A 14283-nucleotide genomic window follows, 5' to 3' on the forward strand; every position below is an offset into this window, starting at 1 on the left:
TCTTGTGGGAGAACAACTCCATTTGGCTCACTGACTTCACACACCATCAGGCTGACAGGCAGCTCTCAAGCAAACTACGTGTTCACACACTATGCTGAATGCTGTTTCAGTGCATTGTCCTGAAGGGCAGCTTGGTGAGCATCCCACACAAACGAAGGCTCCACAGACGGGTTTCACATGCCACCAACTCCACATTCAGAAACCACTTCAGCGCCAAAGCCGTTTTCAGCTAGCACTAAATACAAAGGCTCTAGACGCAGATGTGGCTGTAAGAGCTAATTCCATCAAGCAACACTGCATGTTGCTGAATTGCATATTGAAGAAGAATCAGCTGAGTGGTTCTTGTGGGAGAACAACTCCATTTGGCTCACTGACTTCACACACCATCAGGCTGACAGGCAGCTCTCAAGCAAACTACGTGTTCACACACTATGCTTAATGCCGTTTGAGTGCATTGTCCTGAAGGGCAGCTTGGTGAGCATCCCACACAAACGAAGGCTCCACAGGCGGGTTTCACATGCCACCAACTCCACATCCAGAAACCACTTCAGTGCCAAAGCCGTTTTCAGCTAGCCCTAAATACAAAGGCTCTAGACGCAGATGTTGCTGTAAGAGCTAATTCCATCAAGCAACACTGCATGTTGCTGAATGGCATATTGAAGAAGAATCAGCCGAGTGGTTCTTGTGGGAGAACAACTCCATTTGGCTCACTGACTTCACACACCATCAGGCTGACAGGCAGCTCTCAAGCAAACTACGTGTTCACACACTATGCTGAATGCCGTTTGAGTGCATTGTCCTGAAGGGCAGCTTGGTGAGCATCCCACACAAACGAAGGCTCCACAGGCGGGTTTCACATGCCACCAACTCCACATTCAGAAACCACTTCAGCGCCAGAGCCGTTTTCAGCTAGCCCTAAATACAAAGGCTCTAGACGCAGATGTTGTTATAAGGGCTAATTCCATCAAGCAACACTGCATGTTGCTGAATTGCATATTGAAGAAGAATTAGCCGATTGGTTCTTGTGGGAGAACAACTCCATTTGGCTCACTGACTTCACACACCATCAGGCTGACAGGCAGCTCTCAAGCAAACTACGTGTTCACACACTATGCTTAATGCCGTTTGAGTGCATTGTCCTGAGGGGCAGCTTGGTGAGCATCCCACACAAACGAAGGCTCCACAGGCGGGTTTCACATGCCACCAACTCCACATTCAGAAACCACTTCAGCGCCAAAGCCCTTTTCAGCTAGCCCTAAATACAAAGGCTCTAGACGCAGATGTTGCTGTAAGAGCTAATTCCATCAAGCAACACTGCATGTTGCTGAATTGCATATTGAAGAAGAATCAGCCGAGTGGTTCTTGTGGGAGAACAACTCCATTTGGCTCAGTGACTTCACACACCATCAGGCTGACAGGCAGCTCTCAAGCAAACTACGTGTTCACACTATGCTTAATGCCGTTTGAGTGCATTGTCCTGAAGGGCAGCTTGGTGAGCATCCCACACAAACGAATGCTCCACAGGCGGGTTTCACATGCCACCAACTCCACATTCAGAAACCACTTCAGCGCCAAAGCAGTTTTCAGCTAGCCCTAAATACAAAGGCTCTAGACGCAGATGTTGCTGTAAGGGCTAATTCCATCAAGCAACACTGCATGTTGCTGAATTGCATATTGAAGAAGAATCAGCCGAGTGGTTCTTGAGGGAAAACAACTCCGTTTGGCTCACTGACTTCACACACCATCAGGCTGACAGGCAGCTCTCAAGCAAACTACGTGTTCACACACTATGCCTAATGCCGTTTGAATGCATTGTCCTGAAGGGCAGGTTGGTGAGCATCCCACACAAACGAAGGCTCCACAGGCGGGTTTCACATGCCACCAACTCCACATTCAGAAACCACTTCAGCGCCAAAGCCGTTTTCAGCTAGCCCTAAATACAAAGGCTCTAGACGCAGATGATGCTGTAAGAGCTAATTCCATCAAGCAACACTGCATGTTGCTGAATTGCATATTGAAGAAGAATCAGCCGAGTGGTTCTTGTGGGAGAACAACTCCATTTGGCTCACTGACTTCACACACCATCAGGCTGACAGGCAGCTCTCAAGCAAACTTCGTGTTCACACACTATGCTTAATGCCGTTTGAGTGCATTGTCCTGAAGGGCAGCTTGGTGAGCATCCCACACAAACGAATGCTCCACAGGCGGGTTTCACATGCCACCAACTCCACATTCAGAAACCACTTCAGCGCCAAAGCAGTTTTCAGCTAGCCCTAAATACAAAGGCTCTAGACGCAGATGTTGCTGTAAGGGCTAATTCCATCAAGCAACACTGCATGTTGCTGAATTGCATATTGAAGAAGAATCAGCCGAGTGGTTCTTGTGGGGGAACAACTCCATTTGGCTCACTGACTTCACACACCATCAGGCTGACAGGCAGCTCTCAAGCAAACTACGTGTTCACACACTATGCTTAATGCCGTTTGAGTGCATTGTCCTGAAGGGCAGGTTGGTGCGCATCCCACACAAACGAAGGCTCCACAGGCGGGTTTCACATGCCACCAACTCCACATTCAGAAACCACTTCAGCGCCAAAGCCCTTTTCAGCTAGCCCTAAATACAAAGGCTCTAGACGCAGATGTTGCTGTAAGAGCTAATTCCATCAAGCAACACAGCATGTTGCTGAATTGCATATTGAAGAAGAATCAGCCGAGTGGTTCTTGAGGGAAAACAACTCCGTTTGGCTCACTGACTTCACACACCATCAGGCTGACAGGCAGCTCTCAAGCAAACTACGTGTTCACACACTATGCCTAATGCCGTTTGAGTGCATTGTCCTGAAGGGCAGGTTGGTGAGCATCCCACACAAACGAAGGCTCCACAGGCGGGTTTCACACGCCACCAACTCCACATTCAGAAACCACTTCAGCGCCAAAGCTGTTTTTAGCTAGCCCTAAATACAAAGGCTCTAGACGCAGATGTTGCTGTAAGAGCTAATTCCATCAAGCAACACTGCATGTTGCTGAATTGCATATTGAAGAAGAATACGCCGACTGGTTCTTGTGGGAGAACAACTCCATTTGGCTCACTGACTTCACACACCAGCAGGCTGACAGGCAGCTCTCAAGCAAACTACATGTTCACACACTATGCTTAATGCCGTATGAGTGCATTGTCCTTAAGGGCAGCTTGGTGAGCATCCCACACAAACGAAGGCTCCACAGGCGGGTTTCACACGCCACCAACTCCACATTCAGAAACCACTTCAGCGCCAAAGCCCTTTTCAGCTAGCCCTAAATACAAAGGCTCTAGACGCAGATGTTGCTGTAAGAGCTAATTCCATCAAGCAACACTGCATGTTGCTGAATGGCATATTGAAGAAGAATCAGCCGAGTGGTTCTTGTGGGAGAACAACTCCATTTGGCTCACTGACTTCACACACCATCAGGCTGACAGGCAGCTCTCAAGCAAACTACGTGTTCACACACTATGTTGAATGCCGTTTGAGTGCATTGTCCTGAAGGGCAGCTTGGTGAGCATCCCACACAAACGAATGCTCCACAGGCGGGTTTCACATGCCACCAACTCCACATTCAGAAACCACTTCAGCGCCAAAGCCTTTTTCAGCTAGCCCTAAATACAAAGGCTCTAGACGCAGATGTTGCTGTAAGAGCTAATTCCATCAAGCAACACTGCATGTTGCTGAATTGCATATTGAAGAAGAATCAGCCGAGTGGCTCTTGTGGGAGAACAACTCCATTTGGCTCACTGACTTCACACACCATCAGGCTGACAGGCAGCTCTCAAGCAAACTACGTGTTCATACACTATGCTTAATGCCATTTGAGTGCATTGTCCTGAAGGGCAGCTTGGTGAGCATCCCACACAAACGAAGGCTCCACAGGCGGGTTTCACATGCCACCAACTCCACATTCAGAAGCCACTTCAGCGCCAAAGCCCTTTTCAGCTAGCCCTAAATACAAAGGCTCTAGACGCAGATGTTGCTGTAAGAGCTAATTCCATCAAGCAACACTGCATGTTGCTGAATTGCATATTGAAGAAGAATCAGCCGAGTGGTTCTTGTGGGAGAACAACTCCATTTGGCTCACTGACTTCACACACCATCAGGCTGACAGGCAGCTCTCAAGGAAATTACGTGTTCACACACTATGCTTAATGCCGATTGAGTGCATTGTCCTGAAGGGCAGCTTGGTGAGCATCCCACACAAACGAAGGCTCCACAGGCGGGTTTCACATGCCACCAACTCCAAATTCAGAAACCACTTCAGAGCCAAAGCCCTTTTCAGCTAGCCCTAAATACAAAGGCTCTAGACGCAGATGTTGCTGTAAGAGCTAATTCCATCAAGCAACAATGCATGTTGCTGAATTGCATATTGAAGAAGAATCAGCCGAGTGGTTCTTGTGGGAGAACAACTCCATTTGGCTCACTGACTTCACACACCATCAGGCTGACAGGCAGCTCTCAAGCAAACTACGTGTTCACACTATGCTTAATGCCGTATGAGTGCATTGTCCTGAAGGGCAGCTTGGTGAGCATCCCACACAAACGAAGGCTCCACAGGCGGGTTTCACATGCCACCAACTCCACATTCAGAAACCACTTCAGCGCCAAAGCCGTTTTCAGCTAGCCCTAAATACAAAGGCTCTAGACGCAGATGTGGCTGTAAGAGCTAATTCCATCAAGCAACACTGCATGTTGCTGAATGGCATATTGAAGAAGAATCAGCCGAGTGGTTCTTGTGGGAGAACAACTCCATTTGGCTCACTGACTTCACACACCATCAGGCTGACAGGCAGCTCTCAAGCAAACTACGTGTTCACACACTATGCTGAATGCCGTTTGAGTGCATTGTCCTGAAGGGCAGCTTGGTGAGCATCCCACACAAACGAAGGCTCCACAGGCGGGTTTCACATGCCACCAACTCCACATTCAGAAACCACTTCAGCGCCAGAGCCGTTTTCAGCTAGCCCTAAATACAAAGGCTCTAGACGCAGATGTTGTTATAAGGGCTAATTCCATCAAGCAACACTGCATGTTGCTGAATTGCATATTGAAGAAGAATTAGCCGATTGGTTCTTGTGGGAGAACAACTCCATTTGGCTCACTGACTTCACACACCATCAGGCTGACAGGCAGCTCTCAAGCAAACTACGTGTTCACACACTATGCTTAATGCCGTTTGAGTGCATTGTCCTGAAGGGCAGCTTGGTGAGCATCCCACACAAACGAAGGCTCCACAGGCGGGTTTCACATGCCACCAACTCCACATTCAGAAACCACTTCAGCGCCAAAGCCCTTTTCAGCTAGCCCTAAATACAAAGGCTCTAGACGCAGATGTTGCTGTAAGAGCTAATTCCATCAAGCAACACTGCATGTTGCTGAATGGCATATTGAAGAAGAATCAGCCGAGTGGTTCTTGTGGGAGAACAACTCCATTTGGCTCACTGACTTCACACACCATCAGGCTGACAGGCAGCTCTCAAGCAAACTACGTGTTCACACACTATGCTGAATGCTGTTTCAGTGCATTGTCCTGAAGGGCAGCTTGGTGAGCATCCCACACAAACGAAGGCTCCACAGACGGGTTTCACATGCCACCAACTCCACATTCAGAAACCACTTCAGCGCCAAAGCCGTTTTCAGCTAGCACTAAATACAAAGGCTCTAGACGCAGATGTGGCTGTAAGAGCTAATTCCATCAAGCAACACTGCATGTTGCTGAATTGCATATTGAAGAAGAATCAGCTGAGTGGTTCTTGTGGGAGAACAACTCCATTTGGCTCACTGACTTCACACACCATCAGGCTGACAGGCAGCTCTCAAGCAAACTACGTGTTCACACACTATGCTTAATGCCGTTTGAGTGCATTGTCCTGAAGGGCAGCTTGGTGAGCATCCCACACAAACGAAGGCTCCACAGGCGGGTTTCACATGCCACCAACTCCACATTCAGAAACCACTTCAGTGCCAAAGCCGTTTTCAGCTAGCCCTAAATACAAAGGCTCTAGACGCAGATGTTGCTGTAAGAGCTAATTCCATCAAGCAACAATGCATGTTGCTGAATTGCATATTGAAGAAGAATCAGCCGAGTGGTTCTTGTGGGAGAACAACTCCATTTGGCTCACTGACTTCACACACCATCAGGCTGACAGGCAGCTCTCAAGCAAACTACGTGTTCACACACTATGCTTAATGCCGTATGAGTGCATTGTCCTGAAGGGCAGCTTGGTGAGCATCCCACACAAACGAAGGCTCCACAGGCGGGTTTCACATGCCACCAACTCCACATTCAGAAACCACTTCAGCGCCAAAGCAGTTTTCAGCTAGCCCTAAATACAAAGGCTCTAGACGCAGATGTTGCTGTAAGAGCTAATTCCATCAAGCAACAATGCATGTTGCTGAATTGCATATTGAAGAAGAATCAGCCGAGTGGTTCTTGTGGGAGAACAACTCCATTTGGCTCACTGACTTCACACACCATCAGGCTGACAGGCAGCTCTCAAGCAAACTACGTGTTCACACTATGCTTAATGCCGTATGAGTGCATTGTCCTGAAGGGCAGCTTGGTGAGCATCCCACACAAACGAAGGCTCCACAGGCGGGTTTCACATGCCACCAACTCCACATTCAGAAACCACTTCAGCGCCAAAGCCCTTTTCAGCTAGCCCTAAATACAAAGGCTCTAGACGCAGATGTGGCTGTAAGAGCTAATTCCATCAAGCAACACTGCATGTTGCTGAATTGCATATTGAAGAAGAATCAGCCAAGTGGTTCTTGTGGGAGAACAACTCCATTTGGCTCACTGACATCGCACACCATCAGGCTGACAGGCAGCTCTCAAGCAAACTACGTGTTCACACACTATGCTGAATGCCGTTTGAGTGCATTGTCCTGAAGGGCAGCTTGGTGAGCATCCCACACAAACGAAGGCTCCACAGGCGGGTTTCACATGCCACCAACTCCACATTCAGAAACCACTTCAGCGCCAGAGCTGTTTTCAGCTAGCCCTAAATACAAAGGCTCTAGACGCAGATGTTGTTATAAGGGCTAATTCCATCAAGCAACACTGCATGTTGCTGAATTGCATATTGAAGAAGAATTAGCCGATTGGTTCTTGTGGGAGAACAACTCCATTTGGCTCACTGACTTCACACACCATCAGGCTGACAGGCAGCTCTCAAGCAAACTACGTGTTCACACACTATGCTTAATGCCGTTTGAGTGCATTGTCCTGAGGGGCAGCTTGGTGAGCATCCCACACAAACGAAGGCTCCACAGGCGGGTTTCACATGCCACCAACTCCACATTCAGAAACCACTTCAGCGCCAAAGCCCGTTTTCAGCTAGCCCTAAATACAAAGGCTCTAGACGCAGATGTTGCTGTAAGAGCTAATTCCATCAAGCAACACTGCATGTTGCTGAATTGCATATTGAAGAAGAATCAGCCGAGTGGTTCTTGTGGGAGAACAACTCCATTTGGCTCACTGACTTCACACACCATCAGGCTGACAGGCAGCTCTCAAGCAAACTACGTGTTCACACTATGCTTAATGCCGTATGAGTGCATTGTCCTGAAGGGCAGCTTGGTGAGCATCCCACACAAACGAAGACTCCACAGGCGGGTTTCACATGCCACCAACTCCACATTCAGAAACCACTTCAGCGCCAAAGCCGTTTTCAGCTAGCCCTAAATACAAAGGCTCTAGACGCAGATGTTGCTGTAAGAGCTAATTCCATCAAGCAACACTGCATGTTGCTGAATGGCATATTGAAGAAGAATCAGCCGAGTGGTTCTTGTGGGAGAACAACTCCATTTGGCTCACTGACTTCACACACCATCAGGCTGACAGGCAGCTCTCAAGCAAACTACGTGTTCACACTATGCATAATGCCGTTTGAGTGCATTGTCCTGAAGGGCAGCTTGGTGAGCATCCCACACAAACGAAGGCTCCACAGGCGGGTTTCACATGCCACCAACTCCACATTCAGAAACCACTTCAGCGCCAAAGCCGTTTTCAGCTAGCCCTAAATACAAAGGCTCTAGACGCAGATGTGGCTGTAAGAGCTAATTCCATCAAGCAACACTGCATGTTGCTGAATGGCATATTGAAGAAGAATCAGCCGAGTGGTTCTTGTGGGAGAACAACTCCATTTGGCTCACTGACTTCACACACCATCAGGCTGACAGGCAGCTCTCAAGCAAACTACGTGTTCACACACTATGCTGAATGCCGTTTGAGTGCATTGTCCTGAAGGGCAGCTTGGTGAGCATCCCACACAAACGAATGCTCCACAGGCGGGTTTCACATGCCACCAACTCCACATTCAGAAACCACTTCAGCGCCAAACCGTTTTCAGCTAACCCTAAATACAAAGGCTCTAGACGCAGATGTTGCTGTAAGAGCTAATTCCATCAAGCAACACTGCATGTTGCTGAATTGCATATTGAAGAAGAATCAGCCGAGTGGTTCTTGTGGGAGAACAACTCCATTTGGCTCACTGACTTCACACACCATCAGGCTGACAGGCAGCTCTCAAGCAAACTACGTGTTCACACACTATGCTGAATGCTGTTTCAGTGCATTGTCCTGAAGGGCAGCTTGGTGAGCATCCCACACAAACGAAGGCTCCACAGGCGGGTTTCACATGCCACCAACTCCACATTCAGAAACCACTTCAGCGCCAAAGCCGTTTTCAGCTAGCACTAAATACAAAGGCTCTAGACGCAGATGTGGCTGTAAGAGCTAATTCCATCAAGCAACACTGCATGTTGCTGAATTGCATATTGAAGAAGAATCAGCCGAGTGGTTCTTGTGGGAGAACAACTCCATTTGGCTCACTGACTTCACACACCATCAGGCTGACAGGCAGCTCTCAAGCAAACTACGTGTTCACACACTATGCTAAATGCCGTTTGAGTGCATTGTCCTGAAGGGCAGCTTGGTGAGCATCCCACACAAACGAAGGCTCCACAGGCGGGTTTCACATGCCACCAACTCCACATTCAGAAACCACTTCAGCGCCAAAGCCGTTTTCAGTCAGCCCAAAATACAAAGGCTCTAGACGCAGATGTGGCTGTAAGAGCTAATTCCATCAAGCAACACTGCATGTTGCTGAATGGCATATTGAAGAAGAATCAGCCGAGTGGTTCTTGTGGGAGAACAACTCCATTTGGCTCACTGACTTCACACACCATCAGGCTGACAGGCAGCTCTCAAGCAAACTACGTGTTCACACTATGCTTAATGCCGTATGAGTGCATTGTCCTGAAGGGCAGCTTGGTGAGCATCCCACACAAACGAAGGCTCCACAGGCGGGTTTCACATGCCACCAACTCCACATTCAGAAACCACTTCAGCGCCAAAGCCGTTTTCAGCTAGCCCTAAATACAAAGGCTCTAGACGCAGATGTGGCTGTAAGAGCTAATTCCATCAAGCAACACTGCATGTTGCTGAATGGCATATTGAAGAAGAATCAGCCGAGTGGTTCTTGTGGGAGAACAACTCCATTTGGCTCACTGACTTCACACACCATCAGGCTGACAGGCAGCTCTCAAGCAAACTACGTGTTCACACACTATGCTGAATGCCGTTTGAGTGCATTGTCCTGAAGGGCAGCTTGGTGAGCATCCCACACAAACGAAGGCTCCACAGGCGGGTTTCACATGCCACCAACTCCACATTCAGAAACCACTTCAGCGCCAGAGCCGTTTTCAGCTAGCCCTAAATACAAAGGCTCTAGACGCAGATGTTGTTATAAGGGCTAATTCCATCAAGCAACACTGCATGTTGCTGAATTGCATATTGAAGAAGAATTAGCCGATTGGTTCTTGTGGGAGAACAACTCCATTTGGCTCACTGACTTCACACACCATCAGGCTGACAGGCAGCTCTCAAGCAAACTACGTGTTCACACACTATGCTTAATGCCGTTTGAGTGCATTGTCCTGAGGGGCAGCTTGGTGAGCATCCCACACAAACGAAGGCTCCACAGGCGGGTTTCACATGCCACCAACTCCACATTCAGAAACCACTTCAGCGCCAAAGCCCTTTTCAGCTAGCCCTAAATACAAAGGCTCTAGACGCAGATGTTGCTGTAAGAGCTAATTCCATCAAGCAACACTGCATGTTGCTGAATTGCATATTGAAGAAGAATCAGCCGAGTGGTTCTTGTGGGAGAACAACTCCATTTGGCTCACTGACTTCACACAGCATCAGGCTGACAGGCATCTCTCAAGCAAACTACGTGTTCACACACTATGTTGAATGCCGTTTGAGTGCATTGTCCTGAAGGGCAGCTTGGTGAGCATCCCACAGAAACGAAGGCTCCACAGGCGGGTTTCACATGCCACCAACTCCACATTCAGAAACCACTTCAGCGCCAAAGCTGTTTTCAGCTAGCCCTAAATACAAAGGCTCTAGACGCAGATGTTGCTGTAAGAGCTAATTCCATCAAGCAACACTGCATTTTGCTGAATTGCATATTGAAGAAGAATCAGCCGAGTGGTTCTTGTGGGAGAACAACTCCATTTGGCTCACTGACTTCACACACCATCAGGCTGACAGGCAGCTCTCAAGCAAACTACGTGTTCACACTATGCTGAATGCCGTTTGAGTGCATTGTCCTGAAGGGCAGCTTGGTGAGCATCCCACACAAACGAAGGCTCCACAGGCGGGTTTCACATGCCACCAACTCCACATTCAGAAACCACTTCAGCGCCAAAGCCGTTTTCAGCTAACCCTAAATACAAAGTCTCTAGACGCAGATGTTGCTGTAAGAGCTAATTCCATCAAGCAACACTGCATGTTGCTGAATGGCATATTGAAGAAGAATCAGCCGAGTGGTTCTTGTGGGAGAACAACTCCATTTGGCTCACTGACTTCACACACCATCAGGCTGACAGGCAGCTCTCAAGCAAACTACGTGTTCACACACTATGCTGAATGCTGTTTGATAGCATTGTCCTGAAGGGCAGCTTGGTTAGCATCCCACACAAACGAAGGCTCCACAGGCGGGTTTCACATGCCACCAACTCCACATTCAGAAACCACTTCAACGCCAAAGCCGTTTTCAGCTAGCACTAAATACAAAGGCTCTAGACGCAGATGTGGCTGTAAGAGCTAATTCCATCAAGCAACACTGCATGTTGCTGAATTGCATATTGAAGAAGAATCAGCCGAGTGGTTCTTGTGGGAGAACAACTGCATTTGGCTCACTGACTTCACACAGCATCAGGCTGACAGGCAGCTCTCAAGCAAACTACGTGTTCACACACTATGCTTAATGCCGTTTGAGTGTATTATCCTGAAGGGCAGCTTGGTGAGCATCCCACACAAATGAAGTCTCCACAGGCGGGTTTCACATGCCACCAACTCCACATTCAGAAACCACTTCAGCGCCAAAGCCGTTTTCAGCTAGCCCTAAATACAAAGGCTCTAGACGCAGATGTTGCTGTAAGAGCTAATTCCATCAAGCAACACTGCATGTTGCTGAATTGCATATTGAAGAAGAATCAGCCGAGTGGTTCTTGTGGGAGAACAACTCCATTTGGATCACTGACATCACACAGCATCAGGCTGACAGGCAGCTCTCAAGCAAACTACGTGTTCACACACTATGCTGAATGCCGTTTGAGTGCATTGTCCTGAAGGGCAGCTTGGTGAGCATCCCACACAAACGAAGGCTCCACAGGCGGGTTTCACATGCCACCAACTCCACATTCAGAAAGCACTTCAACGCCAAAGCCGTTTTCAGCTAGCCCTAAATACAAAGGCTCTAGACGCAGATGTGTCTGTAAGAGCTAATTCCATCAAGCAACACTGCATGTTGCTGAATGGCATATTGAAGAAGAATCAGCCGAGTGGTTCTTGTGGGAGAACAACTGCATTTGGCTCACTGACTTCACACAGCATCAGGCTGACAGGCAGCTCTCAAGCAAACTACGTGTTCACACACTATGCTTAATGCCGTATGAGTGCATTGTCCTGAAGGGCAGCTTGGTGAGCATCCCACACAAACGAAGGCTCCACAGGCGGGTTTCACATGCCACCAACTCCACATTCAGAAACCACTTCAGCGCCAAAGCTGTTTTCAGCTAGCCCTAAATACAAAGGCTCTAGACGCAGATGTTGCTGTAAGAGCTAATTCCATCAAGCAACACTGCATGTTGCTGAATTGCATATTGAAGAAGAATCAGCCGAGTGGTTCTTGTGGGAGAACAACTCCATTTGGCTCACTGACTTCACACACCATCAGGCTGACAGGCAGCTCTCAAGCAAACTACGTGTTCACACTATGCTTAATGCCGTATGAGTGCATTGTCCTGAAGGGCAGCTTGGTGAGCATCCCACACAAACGAAGACTCCACAGGCGGGTTTCACATGCCACCAACTCCACATTCAGAAACCACTTCAGCGCCAAAGCCGTTTTCAGCTAGCCCTAAATACAAAGGCTCTAGACGCAGATGTTGCTGTAAGAGCTAATTCCATCAAGCAACACAGCATGTTGCTGAATGGCATATTGAAGAAGAATCAGCCGAGTGGTTCTTGTGGGAGAACAACTCCATTTGGTTCACTGACTTCACACACCATCAGGCTGACAGGCAGCCCTCAAGCAAACTACGTGTTCACACACTATGCTTAATGCCGTTTGAGTGCATTGTCCTGAAGGGCAGCTTGGTGAGCATCCCACACAAACGAAGGCTCCACAGGCGGGTTTCACATGCCACCAACTCCACATTCAGAAACCACTTCAGCGCCAAAGCTGTTTTCAGCTAGCCCTAAATACAAAGGCTCTAGACGCAGATGTTGCTGTAAGAGCTAATTCCATCAAGCAACACTGCATGTTGCTGAATTGCATATTGAAGAAGAATCAGCCGAGTGGTTCTTGTGGGAGAACAACTCCATTTGGCTCACTGACTTCACACACCATCAGGCTGACAGGCACCTCTCAAGCAAACTACGTGTTCACACTATGCATAATGCCGTTTGAGTGCATTGTCCTGAAGGGCAGCTTGGTGAGCATCCCACACAAACGAAGGCTCCACAGGCGGGTTTCACATGCCACCAACTCCACATTCAGAAACCACTTCAGCGCCAAAGCCGTTTTCAGCTAGCCGTGAATACAAAGGCTCTAGACGCAGATGTGGCTGTAAGAGCTAATTCCATCAAGCAACACTGCATGTTGCTGAATGGCATATTGAAGAAGAATCAGCCGAGTGGTTCTTGTGGGAGAACAACTCCATTTGGCTCACTGACTTCACACACCATCAGGCTGACAGGCAGCTCTCAAGCAAACTACGTGTTCACACACTATGCTGAATGCCGTTTGAGTGCATTGTCCTGAAGGGCAGCTTGGTGAGCATCCCACACAAACGAATGCTCCACAGGCGGGTTTCACATGCCACCAACTCCACATTCAGAAACCACTTCAGCGCCAAAGCCCTTTTCAGCTAGCCCTAAATACAAAGGCTCTAGACGCAGATGTTGTTATAAGGGCTAATTCCATCAAGCAACACTGCATGTTGCTGAATTGCATATTGAAGAAGAATCAGCCGAGTGGTTCTTGTGGGAGAACAACTCCATTTGGCTCACTGACTTCACACACCAGCAGGCTGACAGGCAGCTCTCAAGCAAACTACGTGTTCACACACTATGCTTAATGCCGTTTGAGTGCATTGTCCTGAAGGGCAGCTTGGTGAACATCCCACACAAACGAAGGCTCCACAGGCGGGTTTCACATGCCACCAACTCCACATTCAGAAACCACTTCAGGGCCAAAGCCGTTTTCAGCTAGCCCTAAATACAAAGGCTCTAGACGCAGATGTTGCTGTAAGAGCTAATTCCATCAAGCAACACTGCATGTTGCTGAATTGCATATTGAAGAAGAATCAGCCGAGTGGTTCTTGTGGGAGAACAACTCCATTTGGCTCACTGACTTCACACACCAGCAGGCTGACAGGCAGCTCTCAAGCAAACTACGTGTTCACACTATGCTTAATGCCGTATGAGTGCATTGTCCTGAAGGGCAGCTTGGTGAGCATCCCACACAAACGAAGGCTCCACAGGCGGGTTTCACATGCCACCAACTCCACATTCAGAAACCACTTCAGCGCCAAAGCCGTTTTCAGCTAGCCCTAAATACAAAGGCTCTAGACGCAGATGTTGCTGTAAGAGCTAATTCCATCAAGCAACACTGCATGTTGCTGAATTGCATATTGAAGAAGAATCAGCCGAGTGGTTCTTGTGGGAGAACAACTCCATT

Source organism: Ochotona princeps, chromosome 16, assembly GCF_030435755.1.
Source record: "Ochotona princeps isolate mOchPri1 chromosome 16, mOchPri1.hap1, whole genome shotgun sequence".
NCBI lineage: Eukaryota > Metazoa > Chordata > Mammalia > Lagomorpha > Ochotonidae > Ochotona > Ochotona princeps.